The sequence below is a fragment of the Hipposideros armiger genome, unplaced genomic scaffold, assembly GCF_001890085.2.
Source record: "Hipposideros armiger isolate ML-2016 unplaced genomic scaffold, ASM189008v1 scaffold_974, whole genome shotgun sequence".
NCBI lineage: Eukaryota > Metazoa > Chordata > Mammalia > Chiroptera > Hipposideridae > Hipposideros > Hipposideros armiger.
The window spans coordinates 307077-323027 of record NW_017732324.1 but is presented as its reverse complement, the minus strand read 5'-3'; positions in this window follow the sequence as shown (position 1 = coordinate 323027).

The following is a 15951-nucleotide window of genomic DNA, read 5'->3' as shown; positions in this document are numbered from 1 at the left end:
AGAGGAGAGGAGAGGAGAGGAGAGGAGAGGAGAGGAGAGAATGAATGAACCAGTGGTCTCAGGGGACTAACTTGGTCAGGGACAGCCCCAAGATGTGGCCAAAGACCACACTATTCCCATCCTTGAGTGTCATCCCTATACCCCCATAACTCAGACTTGAGGAAATGTGATCCTTGGGTTAGAGTATCTATTGTATTTTCTGTTGGGGGAGAGTGACAAACTCAGGATAATCAGATGACCAGATCAACTCCTATAGAGAAGAAGTGAGGCTTTCCAAAAGGCCTGGAGGAGATTTGCTCTGTAGAGGCTGGTAAGGGAAGTGCTCCAGGGTGTAGGGAGATGCCCAGGGCAGCAGAACAAGGTTAGCAGCTGGAGTGCCTCTGGGAAGGGCTTGAAATCTTGGCTGATTTTTTAATGGGCTTTAGGACAAGTCAGATTTAGCAGGCACTTTTACATACTCTCTGTCCTAAATTGTCTTTCTTATAAAGCTTCAGGGAAGTCTGGAGGAACACAGTGGACTAGTGAGTTGTGGACAAATATAAGGGAAGGGGCATCCAAATGGGAAGGGTGCCAAAGCCAGGTTCACTCTACTCCCAACTCCCTGTGGTACAGACTGCTACTGGCTCCTCTCCTGTCAAGATAGAAGCCTTGAGCCTTAGTTGGCATATGATATCTATATTTTGCAGCTAGGTATGGCCATGGGATTAAATTATGGTCAGTGAGATGTGAGCACAAGTAATGTATATAATTTCCTAAATGTGTCCCTTAAATAGATAGCAGTGTGTCTTTTGTTCCCTTCTTCCTCCATCCTGCTACTTAAAATGTAGATGTAATTTAAGCTCTGAGTGATGCCTGAATGTAAACATAGAGGGATCCTGGTTCCCTATATGATTCATGGAATAAAACTGTCATTTCAACTCTGGATTGCCTACCTCTAACTATTACATGGAAGAGAAACAAGGTTTTGCCTTGCTTGCACATGAACCTACAGCCTAGGTAAAATAGCCCAGACTTTGAGAGACAGAAACGTGAGACTGAGTTATAGGGGTGATCACAAAATACATTGAATGTTTAAATTTAAAAAATTGTTACAGTAAAAGACATATTGCCATTAATCCCCCTCAAAATACCCCCTCTCACTTCAAACACACATATCCCATCGTTCTTGCCACTTTCTGAAGCAGTTCTGGAAGTCCTCTTTTGTGAGCGTCTTTAGTTGCGCTGTCATGGCTGCCTTGATGTCCTGAATCATTTTGACTTTGGGCAAGAGCCAGAAGTCGCATGGTGCCAGATCCAGTGAATAAGGTGGATGAGGACACACCTTAATGTTTTTATTTGACAGAAAATGCCGTATACCAGAAGTGATGTGTGACACAGAGCTTTGTCATGATGGAAGATGATTTATGGCACACTTTAAAATGCACCTTCTCTCAACCGTAGCTCACACCTGACTGACTGCACTGAACAAGTTGGAAACTTGTCACACACTGTTACTAAGTTTCCACACACCACTTCCTGTATTGAAGACTCCTGCCTTTCTGTTGGATGGCACTCGGCAGCAGCATTCACTATAGTGGATCACAATGGAAAGGCTCTGTGTCACACATCACTTCTTGGAAAATTCTCTTTTGCTCCTTCTAGCTTCTCCCTTCCTCCTAAACCTTTGGATCATGCCTTATTATGACAACTCCTTTAATTTTTTCTTCTGTCACTTCTTACACTGTCTTTCAAAATGAAAGCAGATTCCCACCCACATTACCACTTAGAAAATGAGTAAGAACTTTATATTAAAGAAAAGTGTGTTTGCACGTGTATATTTCTTCCTGTTATGCCAAAGAATAGAAAAACGGTGACTTCCTCTAGTATCATTGTATCATTGATATAATCAACTTTTAGTTCCTGGTTGCTTGCTTTGGTTAAATCAAAGTGTATTAGCCAGCTAGGACTGCCATGGCACAATACCACAAACTGGGTAACTTAAACAACAGCAGTTTCTATTTTCACAGTTATGGAGGCTGGAAAGTCGAAGATCAAGGTGCTGATAGGGTTTGTTTTTGGTGAGGACTCTCTCTTCGCCGTGTGGACAGCTGCCTTCTTGCTGTGTCCTCCTATGGTCCTTTCTCTGTGCATGAATACTCTTGCCATCTCTTCTGGTTATTACTAGGATACTAGTCCTACTGGACTACCCCCCACCCAGGGCCTCATTAAAATTAATTGCCTCCTAAAATGCCCTATTTTCAAATACAGTCACATAGGGAAGAGGACTTCAACACATAAATTTGGAGGTGGGCAGTAATGGGGCAGAGGCAACACAATTCAACCCCTTACAAGTTATAGTACTTAGCTCAGTGCTTGCTAAATAATGATAAAATGTTGTCTTCTAAATTTTCATGAACAACGCTAGATGAAGAGAATAATAAACTGCAGTGATATTAAGAAGTGAGAGATTCCACCATGTTTCAAAATCTTAACTTTAAAATGATAAAATATTTCCTATAACCTATGCAAGTAAATATTGTTGATTTTTCTTAAAACTTAATCTGTGTACATTGTTTAAATTTCTGATGTCTAAATTACCTTTTAAGTTTAATAAAATTTGAAAAAAAATATATGGGAAGAACTATTGATCATGACAGAAATTTAATATCCAACAACTGCTCACTAAACTTATTTCCCAGCAAACACATTTTAAACTTAGATTCACGACTGATACATGCAAAGAAGCAATTTCCAAGGCTCCTAAATTAAAAGATTCTATCAAAGATATTTTTCATAATATGAAAATTACATTTTAGTTCAATAAGATGTATTTTTTATGGAAATACAAGGAACACAAAGAACTCACTTCAAATATTTTACTTAAGATTAACATTTGACTTGAATTTAAAAAGAAGTCTATTTACAAGAGTGGGCCCCACAATTTTATCAGGGACAGAAAGTTCTTTCATGAGACTAAGGAGGGCTATAGCCCTCTCAACACAGGATTTGGCCTCACTCGTCTCCCCTCCTCTTGCTCAATTTCTGCACTGGGCCTCGCTTCCTTCAGAATGACCTTACTGTATATATGCCTCCTTCCCTCCTTTTCATTTAATCTCCTATCCAAGGAAAGATGGGTTCTCTTTGCATGCTTTTTAATCTGATTTTCCTCTCATCCTCATTTTCTCTTTTTGTTTATTCTGTTTTAGAGGCTTTTTAAAAATCATTGCTGTTTGAATCTGCTCTCACAGGCTTAATGCAAGTGAGCCCTGCATAGTGCCAGAAGGCAGAATTTCCTTCTAGAATGAGGGCAAACCCATTGTTTCCACCAGCCTCCATTGATGGCAGCTTGACTGACAAGACTGTTATCTTCTCTGAGACACAGGGTTTCCACTATTGTGTAAACCCTCAGATGAAAAATACTTTTATCAATGCAAACATGATTGGAAGTTGCAGCTTGCTTAAAGAGGAAGAGTCAAACAAATGTAAATAATTCTAAACAGTAAGAAGAAAAAAAAGAGGTAATGCAAAAATAATCCTCACCAATCAATACCATATTAATGCTTCCTTCTTCAAAGAAATGACAACTCATATAACTTGCTTGCAATAAGCCAGTGGGTATTATGTCTTTAATAATAAACGTGTCGTAGTGTATTTGTGTGGGTGGACTAGAGGTTTTATCTTTTATCCTACTAGGAACACATGCACGCATGCGTACACACGCACTTACTGATATACTGTTTCTTTGCGCAGACTGATCTGAGACTTTTGCCCAACCCTCCTTTCTCAGAATTCTGAAAAAAGGGGGAGGGATGGCAGTGTGTTTTACTATACTGGGATGAAAAATTTTAAAATAACAAAACCCAACATTGTATTAACATGTTCTCTACTGTATTGAGAACCAAAACCAATATCTTATCTCTAAAACCACTGGAAAGTATTAGAGTTAACATTTCTAAGGGACTTGGCAATGTGTGAGACACTGTTTTAAGTGTAAGGGTGAAACTTGGAGAATCAATAAAGTAGTTGGACTTAGCTAGTTTGCATTTTGATCCACCCTGATATTCAGCTGTTTTTTTCTTTGTTTCTCCCCTTACTGATTGATTTAAGAACTCTGTTTTGTTCCCTTTCTTAAGGCTTCACACACTTCATTAGTCCATTTAAGCAGCAGAATCCTAACCTAAAAAGAGCAATTTCTTAATCCTCAGGCACTTGGACACCAGACACCAAAATTCATTTTGCAACTCCCTTGTAGTTTGTACTGGTGACACATAAATCCCCTGGCCAAAGTGGCCAACTCCAGAGATAACATTATCCTAGAAGAGACCAGACCCCAGGAAGCGAGGTCAGCTCACAGACCTGCCTGACCCACTCTCCTTTCCTTTGTTTTGCTTCTTGTGTATCTATAAAACCTTCTGACCACTATAGGAATGGGGAGGTGGCCTTTGGACAGGAGACCGCCATCCTCCCAGAATGCCAGCATTCTGAATAAACCTTCTTTTATTTCCACCAATCTTGTCTCTCAATTTTTAACTTTCTCCAAAAGTAATTTACAAAAATTATCTCTAATCCTCACAATGATGTCATTAGGTAAGTACTATTCTGCCCACTTTGTAGAGAGAAGGGAGATATAATTATACAACTAGAAACTTCCAGAACCGGCATTAAAACTAGCTTAGTCTGGTCCAACGTCTGTGATTTCAAATATCAGTTTCTAAATTTGTCCCAAACACACACACACACACACACACACACACACACACACACACACACACACACACTCATACATTAAAAAAGGGAAGGGAATTCTAAAGCATGGAAAGTTTCAGCAAACTGTTTAAACTTAAAGAAACATCATTTTAGGGCGGCCAGTTAGCTCAGTTAGTTAGAGCGCAATGCTCATAACACCAAGATTGCCAGTTCGATCCCCACATGGGCCACTGAGCTGCGCCCTCCACAACTAGATTGAAACAGCTACTTGACTTAGAGCTGATGGGTCCTGGAAAACCACACTGTTCTCCAATAAAAAATTTTTTTAAAACCCCATCATTTTGATTGAGATTTCTGCTTTTGAAAGCAGTGAATCCTCCAAGAACCATGGCTGTTAAATGCTATATTTTTATTCTCCATATAAGAAAAGAAATGCAAATTAAAGCTGTGAAGTTCCATGGTTTCCTTATTAGTTTGGCAAAGAGTCATGATTGGGGAAAACATGTTTGTCACAGGCTTGAAGACACAGCACTCTCATTGTTGGTGAAAATGTAAATTTAGAGGCAGACTCATGGCAGATAATAAGCGAGCTCTAATAATGCCCAGTCCTTTTTTCCCACTTCCTGAAACTTTCCAAATCAGATTATCACAGAGGCCCAAAAGATATATGCTCAAGCACAGTTATTCCTGGGGTTTTAGAAGTTACAAAATATCAGAAACAACCCAAGTATAAATCAGTTTGGGATTAGTTGATAAATAATAGCACATTCACCCAAAGGAATCCCATAACCAGCATAAATTGTGAGATTTGTCTATGTTTATATGGAGGAAATGTGTCCATTACATGCACTAGAGCGAGAGGTGCTGTAGACTATTTATAAGCCAATTTATGTAACTTTGTACACACAGGTCTCTACTTGCATGCAGCAAGAACTGAAAGGCTGTCCACTGATAAGGGACGAGAAAAGATTTCTGGGTGGTGGGATTTTGGGGAATTTAACCTTATTTTAATTACTTGTCTATACTGTTTGAATGTTTTAAAATGAGAAGTATTATTTTATAACACTGTTTTCAAGAAAAAATCATGTTGAAAGAAAAGGAAGGAAGGAAGGAAGGAAGGAAGGAAGGAAGGAAGGAAGGAAGGAAGGAAGGAAGGAAGGGATAACTAGGGAGTACTCAGGAGACTGGATCGGCTAACTTTGACTTGGTGCCTGGGACCCGCTCACCATTCTCCTCTCTCTGCCCTGATTCTCTCCCACGGCTAGATCCAGCTCCGGCGTTCCCTCCATTCCACTCCTTAGCCTATCACAATTAGCTGGCTAACCTTGTGACTTGACCATTTACCCCATTTCTGTCTGAGACAATCTCTATTCTCCCCAGCCCAGCCTTCTCCCCAGGCCTCAGACCCCAGTGAGACCCCCATCATTATTTTTTAAGGACTAATAGAAATTGACCAGGGACCTATGAGGTGTGTGTTGAAGAAAGGTGTGTTGTTCTTTTAAAGACAAACAAATTGGATAAAGGACAGAACTACTGTGAAGTGCCTAGAACGGTGCCACAGGGAGATGCATAATTAATTGGAGCTCACTGTGTCTCAGCAGAGCTCATCTCACCTGAGCTCATGTCACCTTGATGGATTTGCTTCATTCTGCTTTTACTTACCATATATATATATATATATATATATATATATATGGATAAATATACATCTCTGTCATAGTGCTAAGTATGTGCCCGGCCCAGGAACTTTTTAAAAAATATTCTTTACTTTGATATAATTTCAGACTTACAAGAAAGTGTCAAAATTAGTACAAAGAATTCCTGGATATCGCACATCCATATTTCCCAAATGCTAGTCTTTTACTACATTTGCTTTAAGTACTTGCCTCTCTCAGAGTAAATTACAGATAAAATCATCCTTGATCCTTAGCTACTTCCATGAATACTCTTTAAAAAAAAAAAGATTCATTTACATAACCACAGTACAATTATCAAAATCAGGAAACTAACATTATTACAATTTTGTTATGTAGTATACTGACTTTATTTAGATATCACCAATTATCACAGTAATGTCTTTAATAGCAACAGAAAATCCAAGAATATGTATAGCATTCAGTTGTTAAGTCTCTTTAGTTCCCTTTAATCTGGAATATTTTCCAAATCTTTATTTTTTTATTTCATGCCATTGATATTTATGAAGCGTACACATCAGGTATTATGTAGGCAATGGCTGATGTTTTCTCATGATTCGATTCAGACTATGTGCTTTTGTGCCAGATACATTTAATTTTAATTTTATGTAATCTGAATAATATCTATTGTTATCATTTTACAGCTAAGGAATCCAAGGCACAGAAAGGCAGCTTGCCCAAGGTCACATAGCTTATAAGTGGTAGAACCCAGATTCACACATTGGACATCAGCCTTAGGGTCTGGGGTCTTGATCCCTCACCTTTAGTGTCTCATGTAGGCAGGACACTGAAATGAATGTGTAATCATGTGCCAGAACCTCTCTTTGTGGCTTTCACATTTGGTGTATTATCTAATCTGAAGACAATTTCACCAAAAAAAAGGTATTATTCGCTATATTTACAGAAAAGGAGACTAAGATTTAGAGCAATTACAAAACTAACTCAAGGGTGGATGTCCAATTTGTCTGACTGTAGTGTGCTACACTGGCTGTACGTTAGAATCACCCAAAGAGCTTTCCAAAACACATATGTCCAAGATCCACCCAGGCCAAACGAATAAAAATCTCTGAGAGTGAGTCTTAGTATCTATTGCCCTCTTTTCTTTTTAAACACCCAGGTAAATCTAATAAGCATGAAATTTATGAATTGTTGTAATAAAAATTTAAACTTCCTGTGGTCCCTAATAAGTAGAGGGGCTTAGGAAGTTGGACAAAGAAATGAATTATTACTGTGGTCTTTCCTTTCAGGAAAAGACCACCTAGGATGGGATTTTAAATTGGCCCCTTCAGGTCATGGCATGAAAATCCCACTTCAGAGCCTTCCTATTAGCTCCTGCTAAACACAGTCTACACTCAAACCAGTCTAAATCCAACAACATCACTCAACTCTTCATTCACTCCCAGAATTTCTTGTGTACAGTTCTCTCTCCACGAATATCCATGAATATTCAGATGATAATTTGTATTGTTTAAGTCACTAAGTTTAAGGTAATTTTTCACAGCAGTCAGAGAACACTAGGACAGTAAAGAACATGAGATGCTACCCAGTAACATTCTGTCATCAGAAAATTAAGTTACTACTGTCATTTTGAAATTCTTCTCTGGTACTGCCTATATAGTCCTGTGAGTTGGGGCATTGTTTAACTTTCTTAGCCTTGGGTTTGTTGTTGTTGTTAAGTAAAACATGAATTATAGTAACTTTTTGATACAGTTAGTATAGGGATTAGGCAAGGTCCACTCAGTGTACCAAGGAAAAGAGTGTTCTCTTGGCAGCTAGTACAGTAATCCCTATTAGAGAGTCACCTTGTTTTGGAAATGCCTTTAGAAGGATGATAAAGGAAAAGGAATCCAGGAGTGAGGAATTGCAGAGAGAAGTTGATGGGGAGACAGATAGAAAGATGTTATGCACTGGGTAAAAAACCAAATGCTTGGTAGAGTTTATAGAATACCAAGATGCTGGATGAGATTAGATGTCTCGTGAAAAGTGGTAAACAGGCTGATTTCTGTATCTTTGCTGATGTCGGGGGTTTGATGAGCCAGACAGCACACACACACCTACAGGAGCATGGTGCTGAGGGACGCCCAAGACTGCAAGACCTCAGGAGTTCCCCAAATCTTCAGAACACATTGACTATGTTTAGGCCATGGGGCTTAAAGTGGACAAGGTTGCAAAGAAATTTTAACTCGACCTTAAAGAGCAGGCTAAGCACCCAGCTGACATCTGAGTGACATGTGTGAAGTTCTTAATACAAGGTCAGTCACAAATGATTACTCTTACGGCATTCGTTGATATACAGCAACCTACTCACATATATATCTAGGCACCACACACCATCTCCAGTCCATCCTCAGCATCACATCCAATAATCTTCCTTTCCCAGTGAGCTCTGAAGTCTCTTTAACAGGCAAGTATCCTATGTAAAACCCGATTGTTTATGTAAAGCCTGTCTGATGTGCCTTCATACCCCTCTCAGATGATTGAAAGCCCCTTTTATCACTAACAGACCAAGCCGGTGTGTTTGAAAGGTAATGAACATCATTCCGTTGACATAAGGCTTGAGGAAAAGGTCCTGGGAGATGAAACTCTCGGGGATCTGGACAGGTTGTGAGCAGTTTCTGTTTCTGTGGCTGCAGCCTGGCTCTAATGATTAGGAGAGCAGCTGTGGAGCTGCTTAATGGCCACGTCAGGCTGGGCCTGCCCTGAGCAGTCCCATGCCTCCCTCCAGCCTCTAATGAACAGCGCTGTGGGCAGGCGCCTGTGAGTCATTGGGCTCCTGCCTCATTAGAATGTCAAGCAAGACTCAGCTGCCTCAAATCCGCTGTGCAAGGAGTCAGCTTGCAATTATAAATAAATAAAACAGCAAAAGGTGAATGTATATAAACTAACTCTTATTCTGAATTGAGTTGACTTGCCTCTCTCTAGCATGTGTGTTATGTAGTACCAAGTTCAAGTATACAAGAAATTTAACTGAAGTTATAACTGAACTTAGTTTCTATTTGGAGCCCACATTCTTTCAAGTTCTCTCACTAATCTTTTACTCTGGATTAGCGTGCGATGATGAGGTGCCTATAATAGTGAGACGTGGGAGGAGTCTGATTATCAGGTGTTGTCACCACCTCACATTGCCAACATCTGAGGGGTCTTTATTCTTGTCGTCTTTATGTTTCACCTGTGCAGGTCCTTCTCCCAATAGAAAGGCCCTTCAGAGTATGCAAATAATTTGTGCTGTGAATGTCTGGTTTCATAAAGATTGTATTGCTCCCCAAACACTCATGCATGCAAGGAGTCTCTGACGCAGTTTCAGGCCCGTCTGCCTAGGCATATGCTGCAGGCATCATTCCGCCTGCCCTATGATAGTGTGGCTTATAGACACAATAAAAGAAGCTGATTCTGGCTATTTAAACAGAAAAGGGAATGCATCGGAAGTTTAACAGGTGGCTCACATAATGAAGGGGAAACTTGGAAAAGCACATACAGGAAATTGGCCCAAATAAGCAAAGGCAAGGCAGCAGAAACTGCAGTGACAGACGCTTGCTGTGGAAGGACCCAATTTGCTAAGACTGTGTCATGTGTTCTTGTGCTGTCTGCTAAGTGGGGTTACCTCCCTCCCACATCTGTAAAGGGAGATGAGGAACTACTGCTCTCCAAATGGAAACACAATAGGGGCTTTCCCTTAAATCAGAAGAGGGTTTAGAAGCTGGACAGGTAAAATATGGTAAATGTCCATTCAATATACCATACTAGGGGAGGGATAGCTCAGGGGTTCAAATGATACCACTCAGTGTGAAACCCTGGGCTCTGGGCTCTCAGGTAATAAACCTGAAGGCAAAAGAAATATCCATGTGCTGAGCTCAGGCTAATAATCCTGAGATGGCCTTGAAGGACTTACACAGACCCTCAGGTAAAGTGAAGAGCACTGTTAGTGGTATAACCAAGAACTGTGTGGAGACGACACAGGGAACCGGTAGCGATCTAGAGGCCTTGAATAGGACAAGAAGGCAATATTAGTGACCTCCATAGATGGACTAATGAGGAATACAGACATCTTATCAGAAGCCAGTAATGATATGGCGCAATGACCAGAGGCCTTCCCTACCCTGGAACTTCAACACCACTTAAGTGCTATTCTGAGTATCTAGAATCAACATTGAGTAAACAAAAGCAACCCTTGACTGAAAGGTTTCTGTTCCATATTAGAATAGAAAAACAAAATTAAGAAAAAAAAAAAAAGACTCTCTAGTCAAAAAAAGAAAGAAAATTGAATCAAAAAAAATTTTTTTTTTGCTCACCAGCATTTATAAAAAGAAGGATTTAATTATTTTACTTTATTTTAAACCATATGGGAATTTGAAAAGCAACAAGGTGGATTGCCACTCTTTGACAGAGTGAGGCCAGCTCTGATCAGGGAAAAGGACTGACTGACACCGATGCAGTGTTAAAATGCAGATTGTACAGGCAAAGCACTTCATCAAATCCAGAGTTGCAAATTAACCTTTACAAAATGAATGGCTTTTTCAGTGCTGAATAAAAGTCCCAGTGAAACAGAAGAGGAAAATGCTGGCACCGTGCTCTAAATCTGAATAAGATGGTGACCTTTGTAATCTAATTGCTTGCAGCTATCTTGGTATGACATTTGGCATTTTTTAACTTTGCACATAATAAAATAACAAGTTTTTAGAAAAAAAAATGTTGAGGTTAATAAGCCCCCCAAACCAAACAAAAACAAAAACAAACAAAGAAACTAGATTCCCAGTAGGTGAATAGTATGACAGTGAAGACTATGTTTTGGGTATTTGACTTCTTCTACCATGGTGTAAATGTTTAATACATGAGTGGTCCTGGACTGTGGAAATGGCTTATTTAAACAGCGTTCATTGCTATTGTTTCATTGAAGACATCAGAGTTTTGTGGTAGGGTAAATTTACCAGCTTTTCGTCATCATCAAAGCCTTAAAAAAGAGAACACGAGGGTTGGTGAAATGTATTAGAAGGAACACTTGACTCAGAATCAGAACTCCAGGGTTCAAGGCTGAATACACTATTTAGTATCAGTGTGGCCTTAACCTTTTCTTCTCCAAAATAAGATAATATTTGTCCAAATTATCTCCAGGGTTGTCTATGTGGACAGTGCTTGTTTAAATCCTTACAGAACTAGCTACACATAAGGAATTAAACTTAGATAATTTGAATTCATGGTTTAGTAAAAGGAGAAAAGATTTAAACACCCGTATGCATCTTATCTGCTCTGTGAACTTTCTGAATCTCACCTTCCCCATCATAAAATAGGGATAATAACTGCTACATGATAAGGCTGTTGGTGAATATTAGAAATATAGAGAGGCACTTAGTTCACAAGCATGCATTTATCAAATAAACGCATAAATATCCTAGGGTTGACCGCTTATTAATTTTTTTTTTCCTGTGGTATTCAAGGTATTCCTTCCAATGCATTCTGTGCTTTGGGATCGCCTGCAGGGAAGACGAAATTCTCAGGCAAAGACTCTGGATTAGGCATGACAAACAGACTGAAAGGATGGCCCTGGGGGGAAAGAAGGTGATGGGTAACCATTCGCCCTTAATAACACCTTGCTTGTATTTTACAGGACAAGCTTATAATGGAAACATGTCTTCCATTTTAAAGTTCTTGGGTTGGGGAACTAGTGTGCTCTTTTCTTAATTTAACTGTTTATTCATTTACTTTATCTACTTATTCATTCATTATTCATTCAAAAAAATGTACTGCAAGCCTTTGTCTTTTATATGAGAAATATTCTCCTTACATCTACCAGGAGGTTGTGGGCATAAAATAAATTAGGCTAACAGCAAGAATGAGCCAGTTAATTTAAAAATCCGAGCTTTTTAAAAATCTCCAGATGGCTGAGTATAAAAAAAACTAAATGAACTACATTCCATAAGGTGACAAACTTCCTAGAGGAGAAGAGATCTGTGGCTGCTTTTCTTGTGGCAGGATGGTGAGTCCAGGAAGAATCCTTCATAGAAGGAGATATAGAGAAGACAGTTGCAACTTTAACAAACTTTTCATGGCTGCACACAAACAGAAAGATTAAAACGCCACAGATTAGGTTTCCACACACCCACACTAAGTAAATGGGGGTATTTGCCAAAGGCTCAGGCAGGGCAGGGCAGAGTGGGGAGGAGTCTTCTCAGGCATTCTAGCTCTTCACTAAGCATTTTCAGTGCCTTGAAAGGCAAGAGCAAGACAGCAGGGTTGAGAGAGGTCTTGCAAAGTACAGAAAGCTGGAGAGAAAAGAGAGTTCCCAGCAACCCCAAAAGCTCACAGCTGGGCTGTAAAGCAGAAAATAATCACCAGAGTTTTCCTAGTGCTCAGGTCTCAAGCCTTTCTGAAGGGAAAGGCCTGCTTCTACCCTCGAAATGTAGTAAGCTGCATTCAATTAAAGCACCAACAGAATCCAATTAACTACAGATAAAACTGACTTCACATGCAGCTTTCCTAACACATGCTATTAACAGTAGCTTGTCAGGACTTTTCTTGCTCTTTTTCTGGGGGCAAATGCCATTTACAACTTTTCTTTTATACAAAATGCCAGGTATACAATAAAAAAAAATTATGACATATATAAGAGCAAGAAAATATGAACCATGGTCAAAAGAGCAAATACTGGGGGTGCCAAAAAAGTGTATACACGTTTTAAGAAAGGGAAAAACTGTATTAAAATTGTGCTGATGGTAACCACTTTGAGCACCTCTTATAATTACAGAAGTCAAACGTGACCTGTATTCATCTTTTGTTATCGGTATATATTGAGTATTACAATTTTAATAGTTTTTTCCTTTCTTAAAAATGTGTATACATTTTTTGCCACTCTCTGTAGTTAATAGAAGCTGACTCAAAGATTGCCATTATGTTGCAATTATCAGATAAGACTTTAACTGTAATAAAAATGTTAAAAGATGTAGTGGGTAAAGAGAACATGCTGAACTGAAGGGAATTTCAGCAGAGAGAAAGTATTAAAAAAAGAGCTAAGTAAAAATGCTAGAAAGATATATCATAAATGTAGAATTTATATTTAATGGGCTTAACAACACACTGGTCAAGCAGAGGTAAATTTTAGTAATTTGAAGGCTGGTGAATGGAAATTAACCAAACTGAAACATGCAAAAATAAAAGAGCAAGACAATAGAACACAGCATCTGAGATATGTGGGACAACATCAAATAGTTTATCATACACTTCATTTGAGTTCCAGAAGGAGAGTTGATGAAAGAGAAAATTGGTGAAATAATTTTGAAGAGACAATGAATGGTCAAGAATTTCTCCAAAGTGATAAAAGATATAAGCCCACCAAGCCAAGAAGTTTAGTGAGCCCTAAAAAGGAAAAATAAAAGAAACCAACACCTATACACATCATAGATACAATGCTGAAAATCAAAGATAAAGAAAATATATAAAATCAGTCAGAAAATGAGAATACATCATCTTCAAAGGAATAAAAATAAGATTGAAAACTGATTTCTCAAAAATGATGAATCCCTAAAAACACTGGACTATCTCTGAAGTGCTAAAAGAAAACAAACAAACAAAAAACCTGTCAGTCTACAATTCTATAGACAATGAAATAATATTTAAAAATTAAGTCAAAATAGTTTCATTCATACAAATGACTGAGGAATTTACTAAAGAAATGTCCAAAGATGTTTTCTAGAGAGAGGGAAAGTGATACCAAAAGGAAGCCCAAATCTATAGGAAGAAATACAGAGCACCAAAAAAAAGAGTAAATATGAGGAAAACCATGGAAATTTATTTAAAATATTTTTAAACTTTATACATACGCCACATATACATATTTATAACCCATGTATATATTTGTAAGAGTATTAACAGTTTAAAGCAAAATTAATTAAGCATCTTGAGTTTCATAACATAATATATGTAGAAGTAAATTATAAAACAAAATCACAAAGAGCAGGAGAGAGGAAATTAAATTAAACTGTTCTAAGATTCTATTCTACATTGCTTGTGAAATAGTATAATATTTTTTGAAAATAGACTGTGCAAAGCTAAAGTTGCATATTGGAGTCTCTATAGCGAGCAGCAAACAATAAATAAATACAAAGGGTTATATCCAGAAATTGAATGGAAGAGATAGAATGAGATATTAAAAAATATTTGATTGACATAAACGAAGGCAGAAAATAAGAAAACAAGGAACAAAGGACAGATGGAACAAATAGAAATTAAATCTACCAATTATATCAACAATTATATTAAATATGAATAGAATGAAATGTAAAATACTATGCAAATCTGAACTTCAGTCATGATGAAAAGAGCAGCTAATATTTACTGAATGTTTATCACATGCCAGACATTCTGCTAATCCTTTTAAATGCTTTATCTTGCTCACCCCTCCCAATCACCCTGTGACCTAGGTATTATTTACCTCCATGTTTTGTACCTGTGAAAACTCAGATGAATCACTCTCCACTGTTACACAGTCTTAAGAGGCACATCCAGGATTCCAAGCCAAGAAGTATGATTTCTGAGCTTACACCACTTACTTATTCTGAATATGATGTTGATAATGGTTGCTGATGATGATTATGAAGAGTAATTACAGCCAAGTCGTCCCTGTGGTGCCTGACACCTCATGAAAGGGAATATAGTGGGCATGATGACTCTTATCCCACGGAAAAGATTTAGCTTGGAAACCCATAATGAAAATGTAAATCGTTAAGTATATGTAATTCAGAATGCAGTATACACCAGTATTTATATTCATGGTAACGCAAATTTAAATTTAGCCAATCCAGTGATACTGTCCTCTAACATCCAGCCCATTTGTGACATTAAAACTTCATTCATCTTAATTCTACCTATTCAGAATCTGATGCAGGCTAAGATACAATGCCATATACCCTTGTTACAATTGTGAAGAAAAAGCTTTGCTAGAGAAATTAGCAAATCATTCCGAGTCCCCTTTGGTTTCTCTTTGCAGGGGCATAGACACATTGCTGCCCAGGTACCAGAGTCACTCACTCTGCTCTACCCTCGTTTCCTGGCGTAACTGGCTCCAATTCCCTTGTAGCCTTCAAGTCACTGCTAGGGCTCTGTACCCTCCCCTCCTGTGGTCTGCAATACTTTGGGCCCTAAGCAGGCTGTGATCTCAGGAGAAGCAGGGAGCAGGCCTGGTGTGTAGCTATGAGTGCCTCCGTGCAGATGAGGGCTGGACGGGCTGCAAGGTCAAGTTCCAAGTGTGTTGTTCAAGGGAGGCGGCAAAAAGAAGTGTGAGCAACAGAATATCTGTAGGATATCAGGAGGAAGTGACGGAGGTCAGAAGGCAGATCCCTCTGAGGAATGGGAGGAAATAGAGAACATTAGTCAAAGTTCTTCAGGGAAACAGAACCAGCAGGGGCGTGTGTGTGTGTGTGTGTGTGTGTGTGTGTGTGTGTGTGTGTGTGTGTGTGTGTGTATAGATTTATTAAAAGTAACTTGCTCCACATGATTGTGGAGGCTGAGAAGTCCCAAGACCTGTAGTCAGCAAGCTGAAGACCCAGGAGAGCCAAATGGCGTAGCTCTAGTCTGAAAGTTG